This window comes from Rhipicephalus sanguineus, chromosome 2, assembly GCF_013339695.2.
Source record: "Rhipicephalus sanguineus isolate Rsan-2018 chromosome 2, BIME_Rsan_1.4, whole genome shotgun sequence".
Taxonomy (NCBI): Eukaryota; Metazoa; Arthropoda; class Arachnida; order Ixodida; family Ixodidae; genus Rhipicephalus; species Rhipicephalus sanguineus.
Genome location: NC_051177.1, coordinates 198,154,248 through 198,168,168, shown reverse-complemented (window position 1 = coordinate 198,168,168; position 13,921 = coordinate 198,154,248).

Here is a 13,921-nt window from a genome sequence, read left to right as displayed (position 1 = left end):
AATTTTGGTGGCACTTGATATTTTCCATTAATGAATTTCATTTCTTCGGTACCTTCCCAGAGCTTTGTGTGATTAACTTGTATAGGATTGTCAACTGCGGTTGGTATGAGAAGCCTGGACAGCGCATCCGCATCAGTGAGTAGAGGACCTGGACGATGTGACACGACGAAGTCAAACTGTTGCAGATAATTCACCCACCTAGCTATGCGGCCTTTGGTTGTGTCATACCGAGTAGGTGAGTCAATGCTTGGTGGTCTGTAAAGAGGGTAAATTTTGCACCCTCTAGGTACGTTCGAAAATACTGCACAGCTTTCAATACGGCCAGCGCTTCCTTTTCTGTGGTCGAGTAGTTCACTTCAGCCGGCTTCAGTGTGTAGCTGTAATACCCTACTACATAATGTTTTTGGTTATTCAAGTCTGGTAGCTTCTGGTACAGGACTGCTCCGGTCGCATAATGTGATGCATCTGTATTCAGCACAAACGGCAAGGAAAAGTCTGGTATCCGTAGGATGGGGTCCGACGATATAATCTTCACAAGGTCAGAGTAAGCCCTTTCACAGTCGCCAGCCCATTGGAACGGTATACATTTCTGGATCAAGCGTGTGAGACATCTCGTTTTATTAGCATAGTCTTTAATGAAAAACTGAAAGTGCCCGGCCAGACCCAGAAACACACGAAGTGAATGTATGTCATAGGGCTTTACCAATTTTGAGATTCTCTCAACGGATTCCTGCTTTGTGCTTTTCGTGGACCTTCCGAGGAACTCTTCCGAAGACTCTTCCGAGGAAGACTACCTTTTCTTGGAAGAAGGCACTTTTCTTAAAGTTCACTTTAAGGCTTGCAACACTCAAAGCTTGCAAAATTATGGACAGGTGTTCCCGATGCTCTTCTTTGGTCTTCGAATAAACAATTATGTCGTCGATGTAAACATTGCAGAATATGCCCAAATACGGCTTCAGGGTTTCGTTCATGATCTTTTGAAACCACGCTGGGGAATTCTTCCACCCGAATGGAAGCTTGTTGTATTCATATAAGTCAAACGGTGTAATAAACGCCGTGTACTTCTTTGTGTCTTCCTTCAATGGAATCTGCCAGAAGCCTTTGCAAAGGTCTAATCGTGAAAAGCAACGGCAACCACTGGTCTCGTCAATGATATCATCAATCCTAGGCATTGGGTATGGTATCAACTCAGTTTGCTGGTTGAGAGCCCTGTAATCTGTGCACAGACGAGAACTGCCATCTTCTTTCGGAGCAATGGTTATTGGCAATGCAAATGGCGACACCGAACGTCTTATAATGCCAGCATCAAGCATCGCTTGTAACTCTGATTTCAACCATACCTTTTTTTCTCGGGACATGTTATACGGACTTCTTCGAACAATTGCTTTGTCCGCGAGGTCGAAAGGAACCTCATGAAATCATATTGCTGGAGGGTAGTTTCCTATGCAGGAGAGCTCTGGGTACTTTGTTTGTATGTCTTCCTCACATTCAATTTGTCTTAAGCGTCAAGGCGTCTCTATCTCATCCTTTGTCCCTAGGTGGTCTTCAATTAGTACCTTGACGTCCCAGTAAATGTTCATCTTTAACTTCTTTATGTCAGGGCGAGATAGTAGGAACTCGTAAGTGACATCTGCCGGCACCAACGCATCGGTTGTAATTCTGTGGCCTTGAAATTCGAGAACTACGGATGTCCACTAATTACGATAACTCACAGTCCCATCATATCCCTGAACGCGCAGAGTCCTTCCAGCATGCAGGCTGCTGACGTCCACGAGCCTCTTGTTTATTATCGACACAGATGCTCCACTGTCGACGAGGGCTTTCATTTCCACGTCATTGACTTTAACAGGAATGTGGAGCAAGCAAGTGGACACGACGTATACTGTATCATTCAAGCCTGTCATTTGGGGCTCTTCATAGGCCTCTGGTTCTCTCAGCGGCGACAGCTGAGGTACTGACAATGTGTCACTATGACCATTGCTACCGTGGTATGAACTTTCCTTTAGACAAGGAGACGAGGTAGACACATGAACTAACTGCTCATGGGCGTTCAGTTCATGTGGTGCGTTCAATTCAGCTGAGTTAGAAACCAGTTCTGTTTTACAGGGCGGTAATTCTTGCGGCAATTCAGCTGTTGGCGACACGAATTGCAGGCACTGTAGGAGATCTTCAAATGTCTTCGGGTCTCTTATTTGAACTTGGCTTCGGACATCGACGCATAGCCCTTGCATAATTAAAGCTACCGCTACCGGTGGTGTGAGCTTAGGCTCCGCTTCGTACAACAAGCGCCGTTTCTCAATAACATATTCTAGCAACGAACCACACCGGTAGGTGAAGCGCAGAGCCGCGTCCCAATTTTCCACAGCGTTGCGATGGAAAATTGACAAAAATATCATTTTCCAGTTTTCCCAGCATGCTGGTGGTTCAAGCAGAAGTTGCATGTCATACCACTTTTTAGCTATACCACGAAGATAGCGGCGCATATTTTCAATCTTCTGGTCGTCAGAGACCCACCCATTTTTTCCGCATGCATATTCGTAAAACGAAAGCCAGTAGTTGGGGCTTGCGGAGCTTTCCTCTAAAATATCTGGTTCCACTATGTTTCGTCGGTGGTCATGCAATCTCATTACGTTTGCGAGAAATTCAGTCTGCTGCGTCATCTGTCGTTGCTGTTGTTCGATGAGGTTCGTAAAAATGCTCACCTCCGCCGATGCTTCCTTTTCAACGGTGCGTCGGCGCGAAGGCTTCAAGACCCAGTCCTCGAGTTCGTCCAGCTGCAGGGCCAGCCTGGCGGATCCCGTCTTTAGAAGGTCTTCGCAGCTGATTGAAGCTCCTTGCAGCACCGACTCGACGAGGGTAGCGGTTGTCACATCGCGGGCAAGGTTCTTCGCTGGCTCACCTTCCACTTGGTAGCTGGAGAAGGTTATCCCACTTGGTGACGTTCGATCAACGAAGAATGTCACCCACATGTTCGCTTGACGGCTGCGCCAAAATGTAGCGTTCCTCTAAGGTAAATTACTGAGACATTGAGCTAGAGAGAGACGGATGTCTTCCGCCATTTATTATCCCTGTTCTCGACCTCCCCTCTTCTTCTTCTTCTCCCTGATGCCTCCGCGTTGATGCTTCAGGCACAGACCGCTTCAATAAACATAGGTCGCGAGCAAACAAAATACCTTAAAAAGAAAGCCGGAACTCTTTCATTGCGACTTTTGGTGCTGGACTTTTTCAGCCAACTCGCAAATATCTACATGAAGGTGGTTCACCGACAAACGCAGAAAGTCCTGGAGATGTTCATCGGTTAGTCGGGAGGGGGAGGGCGGGGGTGTTGACGTCGTGCCGGGGGCCGCATAATACTGCCTCGCGGGCCGCAGGCTGCCGACCCCTGTTCTACACAAAGTTAACACATTTTCTAGCAATGCACTTGTTGCAGGGTGCACTTTGAAGCGGGCAGGCACACGACGAGCCGCAATGGTGTCATTACGTAAGGCTTCTCCACAGTCATAACGCTGATGGAAATGATAAGCTGCCGTACTTTTTGTTAGCTACTGGCATGGTCATTAGTTCCCACGATACCATCTTTTCTAAACAGCGCTAGCAAAGTGCCATTTTTTTTCTCAATATCTATTAGAAACCGGCGAGCCTCTTTTATATCGTTGAATATAAGCCGACCCTATTGTTTCGTACGTGGTTATTCGAAAAAAAAAAAAACAACGATCGACCTAGATTCGAGTAAATAGGGGAAGTGTCCAGTCAATTATCTGGGTGATAGCTTCATCGCCTGAGCGACATCTACGAATGTCATGCACTATAGTTTTGCATACTGCTCGCACTGACTTCAAATGTGGAAGACGGAAACACCCTGGCCGCCATGTATTGTCGGCCAGGGTCTTCACTAGGTGGCCAAGGCCAGGGCCTAGTAAAGTTCATATGAGTAAATAGCAGCTGAAGACACTACTGGTGAGGAGTGTGTTTCCAATCAGTCACCAGACGCAACGTTGCGTTGGCAGGTTTGGCTACAGTTAGTCAAATTGGGCTATTAAAAAAAATTGCGCCATCATAGGTGAGCTCAATGACTGAGCTAAATAAAATTTGCTACTTGGCTATGCTTAGGCTACTAGAAAACGCAAAGAAATATAGCAGTTAAATCTACTTACTTTTCCCGTGCAACTGTCTCAGATCCCAATAAAATATTTGTTCATACGGACACAGTCTGGCGTCATGCTCTCGCAATGGGAAACCTGTCATGAGCATGAAATTATTGATTATTTCATCTGGCTGTCGAACGCAAAACAGTGAGAAAAAGTAATACTTACAAACTATGAAAATATTATTTCTATCAAAGATACTGCACACGCTTTTTAAAAGAGCAAGCACTCAATCATGCTGCTACGGCCACCAGTCTTGTCATTTGTTCTGCACCACGCTATTATCAAGGTGAAAGCCTTAGACGCCTCATCAAACGCGAATATTGACCGTCGGCGGCGTCAACACGAGTGAAGCAAAAAATGATCACCTGAAAGGTCACCATATGACGTCACCTTGGCGCCACAGATGGCCAAAATTTGCGACGTCACATGATGACGTCATTGCATTACACGGTGGCTTGGTCAAACATGGGCCGATCACGGAGGCAGTGCAAAACCAGTTGAGGCGCAGAAAGCTTGCAATGCCCCAGGCAGTCGTCTTAGCCGAATGCATAAGGGGCATCGTGAGTTTTTTTTTACCATGGTCTTGACCGCTCACAGCATTTCGCGACAGCAGCATATTTTCCACCAAAATCAATTTACTACTACATTTATCGAACAAAACGGTAAGCGGTGTTAGTACAAGGCTCCACGTTCCAAGCTTTGTCGAAGAACCTGCCACCATGACCCTAGGCCGGTAATTAGTAGTGATGCCGTTATCTATGTTAGTGCCTTTTCGCACTCTTAGCGCATCGACAGCTATCAAAGAGACGGTCCGCCTGTGATATTATCAATGGGATCAGCCGCCCACAAACTGAAGACAAGCATAGAATCGAGCATAGCACGTCGCTGGAATACGCCGGCCCGGTGGATTTTAGCTGTTTAACGAAGAAAAACATATTCTACATGCACTGTCTGCGTGGAGTTTAAAGGGACACTAAACAGAAAACCATTTTTCTCGTATTAGTAAGTTCTTCTTTCACAATACAAAAAAAGCCCTCACTTACCGCGAGAAGACGTTTAGAAAGCGAGAAAAAGCGCAAAAAGAAAATGCGGGTGGCGGTGCCACCTTGAAGTTTCCGCACCGATCACGGTAACGTCGTAGATTTTGACGGCGTCTTATAAGACCTACGTCGTTGATAATCGGTAAAAATGAAGTGCAATGCCCTCTAAGGGGGCCCGAGACTTAAGAAGCCAAATTTCAGGAAATTTGGCTAAGGCTAATGTCGTAAAGATACAAAATATCAACTGTGAACTCCGTGAGCGTCAACCTAAACATGAGACCTTGATTTTGAATTTCTCCTGTATTAATAAAGCTACGGTGGCAGAATCAACAACATTAAAGTTTTCAGAGCAAAATAGATCAATCTAAACCGATTAATTGTTTCAATCCCTTTAAGGCATCAAGGAAACACGAGAGATATAAAGCTGTGTTACCTTATTGTGTTACAGCACGAACACAGGCAGCGACACCTTCAGCGAAACTAAATACAACGAGTTATTTTCGTCGTATGTAGTATTCTGATTTCGCTTGATGCGGAATCTGCTACTGGCAGCAAACACAAAACAGTGAATGTGCACGCGATTATGGTTTGTTCACTGTGTCGTGCTGTGAGAAGTTGTAGCTAGCTCGTGTCATATTTTCATGTAACAGATAGCAGGGATCCGCCACACCTGCAGGCAAACGACTTTGTTCACCCGCGACAGAGCACAGTGAAATTTTACTACACAGAACTTGACGTTGCAGGGAACTAGTGTGTTTCATTGACTATTAGAAATAAGCGCAACGTTTTCATTTGACGGCGAATATTGTGCAAATGCGATGCGGCTGAAGCAAACAAAAGAATTCGATAATATATTCGGTACATATCAGATAACGGACACTAAGATTGAGCAGCGCAAAACGAGAAACAAAAAGGAGTTGACTAACGCTAGTCAACGCCTTTTTTCTTCTTGCTACTGTCGTTTATTAGTGCTGCAATATCTTAGTATTCAAGCTAATTAAAGAAAATATTAAGGAAATAATCACTTACCTCTTACGTTCCGAGCACGATTTATTTGCCACGACGAGCGCGCGTCGTTCTCACACGCTTCTTGAATACGAGACGTGCTTGAATGAACAGGAAAAGATGGCACCAGTTCCTTGCGAGAGCACGGTGAGCACGGCACAGCGCCTTCGGGAAAGGGAAAAGGGGATGAAAGATGTGACGCGAGGAGGGAGGGAGAGCGGAAACGGCGTAGCATCCTGTCGCAGCCTGGGCAAGGGTACGCAATTTTTCATTTCACTTCATTTCGCGAGGGTACGTTGTAACCTTGCCCCCTGCAAGTGACGCCTCTGGAAGCAGACGCGTCGAGAGCGCCAAATCAGGCCCAGGCGAGGCGGCCGAGGTTCAAAGTACACTTCTGCCTCCCCCGTAAAGTAATTTCACGTACGTACACCAAAGGGAAAAAGAAAACGTGTTCGAATTCGCCATGCGCCGTTCAACTTCATTCGCCGAGCATATATACGGCTGAACTTCACTCGCTCCGGAACGCTCGTTGATTGTGAACGTTTGACAGCTGACATCGCTTTTCATAGATTGCACATTAAAAGCACAAGTAAAGTGAGACGCTTACTTTTTTTTCAGCAATGTTACTTGTTTCGCTGAGAGGCTTGCCTTTGTTACCGGCCTTGAGTGTATTAGAAGTCGGAACGCACTCGAGTGTTAATTTTTGCATTCACATAGCGTGCACGATGCGAATCGTGGAGTACTATCGCAAATTTACGTGAGCACCAAGGATTGTACAGTCAGGGGACTAGCCAGAAATTTATTTCGGGGAAAAGGTGGCTCCGACCCTGTTTAAGTACGTGTGCTTGTATGTGGAGGGAAAGGGGGTAGACCTCCCACCTCATCGGGCTACGCCATGTAAGGAATGTACATACCGTGACTCACGTATATAAACGCCGACCCGTTTGATCAGATTTGTGACTGACGTCTATACTCGTCGATATTATTGCGAGTTTTGCTGGCTGCATGTTCCCTCGATAACGAGTTCAGTCTTGGTTTGTTGCTTTGGCTGCTGAAGTTGTCATCGTTGCAACAACGTAGCAACATTTTGCCTGTCACAGCAGCGCAACATTTTTTGTGCCACCAGCGCGCGGCGACGCACTCGCGTCATGTAGGCTTTGCGTGCGGTAGTCGCGGTTGGCCCTTTGGTCGCACTGCGGTCGTCGTTTTTGGCGTTTAGACCCATCGCGTGCAAGCGTTCTACAACTCCAGAGTCCATGTCTCCGCCACGCCATGCTTGCTGGAAGCTTAGCCGTGACTTCTCTATATAAGAACATAAAATAATAGTGGTAGTAAACAAATAATCATACATCTTTTTAGCAGCTAGATAGTTCATTGACAGTATACGGGTGGTGGTTTGCAGGTAATGGATCCGGCATTCAATGAACTTGTCGACCTTGCTGCCGAAGACGTCATACCTGATATGTCGAAAATATTTCTTGTGACCCAGCAAGACAGTAGTGATAAAGAAACACCATCCTGTTCAGTGTCACAGGTAAGTTTTTCGGGTTCTGCGTTATTACTGTTTTTTATTAAAAAGATTGGACGCTCTCCTCCAAATATTTCAGTCTGTCAGTTCAATAGACCGATCTCACCGCGAGTTGCACTACGCCACCGCTGCCGCAGTACTCGGTATGGTGCATCGGCGAGCTGCATTATGAAGCTTTAGGGGCCATATTTGGATGAGTCGCGATGGTTGGGTTCACGTGCTGCAAGCTGAGATGTTACAACAGCAAACTGAAGCAAAAGGACTCGGATTTTACGTGTTTTCCAAGGATGTCAAGCTCCGACAGAAATGTGTGCGACAGTCAACGAAGTCGGACGGAGCGGCAACTACGGCGCACTTTCAACGTGTTGTTCACCGTGTTTGTGAATTGTGTGTGTAATGCATGGTAATTTAGCAACAATCTATTGCGTCATAACAAGTTTTCTGCGCTACTGATGTGCCGGTCAGCGACAGCAAAACTTCATACAACATGTGCTCGATCCCCTCGCCGGGGCGATCGCCGCCAGCGGCAACAGGTTGGATACAACGTGTTTTCCGGGCAAAACAGAGATTGCTTAGATATATAGCGACTCCTAAACCGACCTCTCACCAAAAGCGATCACGATTGTGAAGTGTCTAGCGTGAACGATACCTGTGATACAAGCCAAAGGTATGTTTACAGCTCGCGCCATGGAGTGCACGACGAAAATTCGACCGTGCCGGCATCGCAGCCAACTTCGCCGCCGGGATTTTCCCATTCTTTTCGAAATGTGATATCGCGAACGCAGCGTAAAGCAGCAACAGCGGTAGCAAAGCTTAGCTTCTTATATAAGCGTAGACGGCTCTTAACGTACGTATACATACCTATACACTGCGGCTTCGAAGCAGTATAGGCCTAGCGACGATATCGGCGCCGAGCAATCAGCTGAGGCTGCCGCTGCCAGCCTCGGGGGGCACTGCTCATCCGCCACAGTGTGTGTGTCACCAAAGCCTCTTACTGACTTATCCATCCCTTGTGCAGCAGGAGATATTTTGCCGTGCAGAAGATTTCCGTGACGTTAAACTTTTGCAAACGGCATGCGGCCAGTCGTCGCCCCGCGGGCGTGCTTCTAACCTGCTTCACGGTGACCATCTCATATTCATTCACGTTTAACGCATCACTGTGCTCGAAGTCTTGCGCTGACAACACGGTGTACGTACATTGAAAGTACTGCTTGAATAAAAAATAAGCGCAAAAAGCTTTCTTTTTTTTCGTCCCGTCGCTTTGTTTTTTTCCCGTCTTCGTAGTCGCAGAGAGCTCTACGTTTGGGCAAGTTGTTTTCCGCACACTGTAACTTGTATAGCTCGCGTGCTGACGTTCACTAAAGATTTTTGCTCTCATGACGACAGCAACATGATTTCTCGTCTTTATTTTTTTTTTTACCTAATACTTATTCAGCGAAGCGACGCGCGCCCATCAACACGAAGAGACCGACCTGGTCACATGTAAACGTTGTCTACTGTTCTTTTATTTTTTCTTAAAGCTAGGATATGCAGTGTAACCTGAAGTAAAATAACATACATGAGCGGTCCGGACACAGTTTAACACAGCGTTCAATTGTCTTCTGTGCCGAGGATTCATGCCAAACGACAATATACCTGAGACACACAGCAAGCAGCCGCACCAGCAGCGCTCAGAGTACTCCAACTAAGATGGCGGCAGTGCCGCTGTCGGAAACTCGCGCATGCGCAAATCATCTGGTGAGATCGGTCTATTAGTTTTGAAAATCGGTTGCAACTGTTAGCGTAAGCAATTTTTGCGAGCGAGAGCAAAACAGCATGGAAAGTCCTAGGTTTTAAGAACTCATGTCATTCTAGATATCGCCAACTCAAAGTTATGATGAGGTTTTTCCCAGTGTGATGTTTATAATGGTCCTAACTCCTAATGCTTTCCTGTAGACAGATTGTCGAAAATGGTCGAGGTTCTTCGGGGAAATTACGATCTAGCTGGCTTTAAGTTTTCTCTGCTGGTATTGGTTTAAACAAAGTTTCTTGGCATATATGGCTATAGGGACACATACGCTCTGGGTGAAAAACAAAGTGTGTGATTGTGGGCAGAAATTGGCAGGGTGACTTGACGCACGCCGTTTCTCGCGAAAGCTATACGAGTGAAATCGGAATGAGAGAGCAAGTGACTTCGGCGTGTGTGCTGCAAAAATGGGGTGGGTTGTAAGGGGGAGAGACAAGTGAGCGCACCTTTGGTCGGTCTGGCCGTGCGTGCTGCATGCGCGCGGCGGCGGTCGTAGCCGCTGAACGCCTAGATGGGCCTTACGTCCTTTAATCTGTAGAGCTGAGATGGCTGTTCGCTTTTTTGTGCTCGGTCGTTACGTGCGCCTGGGCTGCGGTCATGTATTCGCAAAACGTCGGGAGTTGCGTTGAGGCAAGAGGCAACACAATGCGCTTGCTCGCCTCGACTGTGTCCGCATCGAGAGTGATTTGATTACAAGTGTTAGTGGTCATTGAATGACATCTCTTCATACTTTGCCTAAGCGCGAACACAATTTCTGAATTGTGTTAGCTCACAATTTAGAAACATTTAAATACAGCAAGGTGCCGTGCAAATATGGTATCGCTTTTCTAAAGCGATTTTGTATAATGAATAAGTTTGCACAAATTTCGCCCGCTGTCATGGAGGGCGCTGTTTTTTTCTCTTTGCGACACAAACTTGAGCTAGCTTTTTTTATACAATACAGATTTTTAATAAGAAAATTTATGACAGTCAGTCTCCTGTCGTTTTCGCCCATGAATTCTATGTCAAAGCAAAATACTTTTCCGCAGATAAAATGACGTCGATGCGACTAATTAACAAAATTGGTTAATTAGCTTTTTAATTATGGACTTGAGAGCTGTTGTTCATATCAAAGTTCTAGTGCGCGCGCATAATAATTTATGGAATACCCATTTTTTAGAAATTACGAAGGTTTTGCGTACTTCGAGATATTCGTAATCGAATTTCAAAGGCAAAATCGAAACTGATCGCGCCCGGCGCGCACGAAGCGCGGTCTCTCTGTTGCATAACACCGAAACGACCCGTGGCAGTGAAGTGAAGAAATTTAAATGAAGTCGCGCCGAATCATAACCTGGTCGAAAAAGCGTCAGGCATTCTGAAATACCCAAGTATACAGCTTATCAAGACGATGGACTGGGCTAGTTGGTACATGTCGAATTGGATAAAAGCCAGCGGGAAACACGAACCACAGAGAAAGCCAGCCTGTGCCGTCGTGTTCTTTCTCCGTGGTTCGTGTTTCCCGCTGGGTTTTATCCAATAATCGTTTGCGTGCGATGGGGGGCGCTTATCTGTTTTTTTCTTAAACTATAAAGAGGTGCAAAAAACTATTTCGCCTGTCTGTAAGAAGCGCCGAAGTGGCCGCCCCAGAGTTTTATTCTTCCCAGACAGAGAAAAGGTTGATATTGCAGTTTTCGTGTGCACACTTCGAAAGGAACGGATAAGCACCAAACACTACACGCAAAAGTAAGGATGCGCTGGCACAAGTGAAATGACTTGCAGCTTTTCATGAAAATATGCTGCCGCGGCGCGCTTTCATTAAAATTTCGTCACTTCCTTGTCACGGGTATAGTTCCGGTCGGACGTAACTGAACGGTCACGGCTCGTGCACGCTGGGCGCGATAAGTTTCGATTTCACCCCTGCAATTCGATGCTGAATACCTCGAACTTATACGATCTTTTATAAATAAAAATTATGAGTTGTATTAAACATAGCTCATAGACATACAAAAATACACTTGTGAAATAGTCCACATCGGAAGAATCGCCGCTCGACTCACTAGCAGCAGAGCAAAACTGCGTGAGTGAGCGCACAGAAGAAAACTGTATGGTTTTGCGGCCGTCCTGAAAGTAAAATAAGTGAAAAAGGTATAAGAATATCACCAACGAGAGGGAGTTATTTTTTCCGAGTCCCGAAAACAGGAAACGCAACCACGGCGACATCGTTTGTGTGATTTAGCGCCGCACGGAAACAGATGTAATCGAGCCCCGGGGAGTAATAAACGAGAGAGTAGCAAGCGGTCACCTTTTGATAGATTAGAAACCAGACAGCCATCAGCTTTGCCGGCGCGAGAAGCGATAACCACCCGAAGGACGAAACCGAAACCAGCCGCACCGCGCGCATATGCTCCGATGCGCGAGCGAAAGCCGGCTCGCCGCTTTGGAAAGAAAAAAAAAACAAAAAAGCGGAAAGACATCGCGCATGAGAAAAATTCTATGTATTCCCAAAATGCGGAGCACATGCCAAGCAAGAGAAATGATCGAAAAAGGCGCAAGTTTTAAACATACAGGCAGCGAAAACACTTTGGTGCACTTTAGGTGATGACGTGCACGTACGGCGTAAACCATCAAAGGGTTAAAAAATGGCTCAGCTTGCACTAGCGGTGTAAGGCTGGAACCAACAGCTTAGATAGTGTCCGGACTCCCGAAGAAGGAGCTGCCCACCCAAGCTCGTTTACCTGCCTCGCCACATACGTTCCCGCCACACTAGTCACATGGATATGGCGGGAGCCACGTCTGGCAATTTTTCTGGCGGGAATATGTCACATGACTAGTGTACGTGTTTTTACTCCACGTGACTAGTGTTACGCGATATTGCGTCATGTTCTGCTTATCTTCCTTTTCGTTCTCTCTATTTCTCGCTTCGTTTTTCTAAAGTCCAAACCACTTATAACGATCCCAGATATAACGACCTATCGGTTGTAACGTCCATACTTCCGTGCACCTACGATTTTACAATGCTATCCATTGAAGTAGCGTCCACATATAGCGAACATTTTTCAAAGCCTCCTACTTTAGAACGAATACTTCATACACGGTCGCGGTAAAAATATGGCGTATACGAAGCGAAAAAAAAAAGAAAGAGCAGGCCTTCTAAAGCATGAGAGGCACGCGCTCGCGCGTGCCCCGCTTCAGTTTACTTATGACGAAGATACCCTAGATCGGCGAGCACTGCACCCTGATTTCGGACGCTACGAGCAATGTCGCTCACTTTCCTGGTATTTATTCAGTGGCAGAATGGCAGTAACGAATGAAAAAAAAAAAGCAAAGAAATAGGAAGCAGCATGAAGCCTGGTCAGCTTTTGCACGGCAACCTTTCCTGGCGCCGTTCTGTGCAGCTACGACCACCTACGATGAACCTACTCCTTGGAACGCAAGAAGCCATAAAATGCAATAAGCGATGACCGCGATAACTTTTCGGCGCTTAAACGTTCACTGCGTCGGCGTCACAATGTGCCGCAAAATGTCTTTCGTCTTTTCGGTAACGGCAGAGACCGGCCGTTCAATGATTACGACTTGCGCGCCATTGCGGCGATTCCTTCACGGAAGCATCAAGAGAGCGAAGGCGATGTGGGGGCCGGCGATGAACTTGCCATTATGACTTATCGCCGACAACCTTATCACAGTCATCTGCAGCTGTCGGCTCGGCTGCACGTGTGGCGTACACTGACGGCGGTACAAGCAGTACAGGCGCGCGTTGCCGCCGTTGGCAATTTCGCCGCTCCGTGCGAGATAAAATGCGCGTCGCTTCGTAGAAACGAAAGTAGCTCGCTGGTGTTGAGCGGCACGGGAACCGAGAAACGTCGGTGCACTTACAACGAGCGTATACTGCGTCTTTTATTAGGCGAACAACCCAAGCGCGCCGCGCCTGTCGTGTAGGACCGTCAGAGCATCGCGGAGACGTAGAGTGCGCGTTGCTTGCAAAATGTTTGTCTTCGCCACGTTGAACGCACAGGCTCCTCGCCGCACCCCTGCACGGTCTGAACTGAAGCGGGCACTAAGAGCACACAAATGTGCGTAAAGCCGGGTTCAGACTACAGTCGCATCTGTCACAAATGTCGTATCGCGTAACAGCCGCATCGTCCGTTTGCGTTGCTAAGGACCTAGTATGTTCACATTGAGATTTTCGGTAAGGTACGTTTTTTACGACGAGCCAAGCACCGTTGTGCGTTGTGTCCTCGCTACAATTGTTGCAGCCTAGCAAGATTCGCGTGTTTGGCCATGGGTGGGCTGGCTGTGCTACGGGTCATTGTTACAGGCCACGGGCACGCAACGCAATAAACACCGGCACAGACACGCTACTGCATCACTTGCAAGACGCGCATGAAGACGGGGAATCTGGGGAGGACGGAAGCCCCGTGAACGGAAAATGAAAATC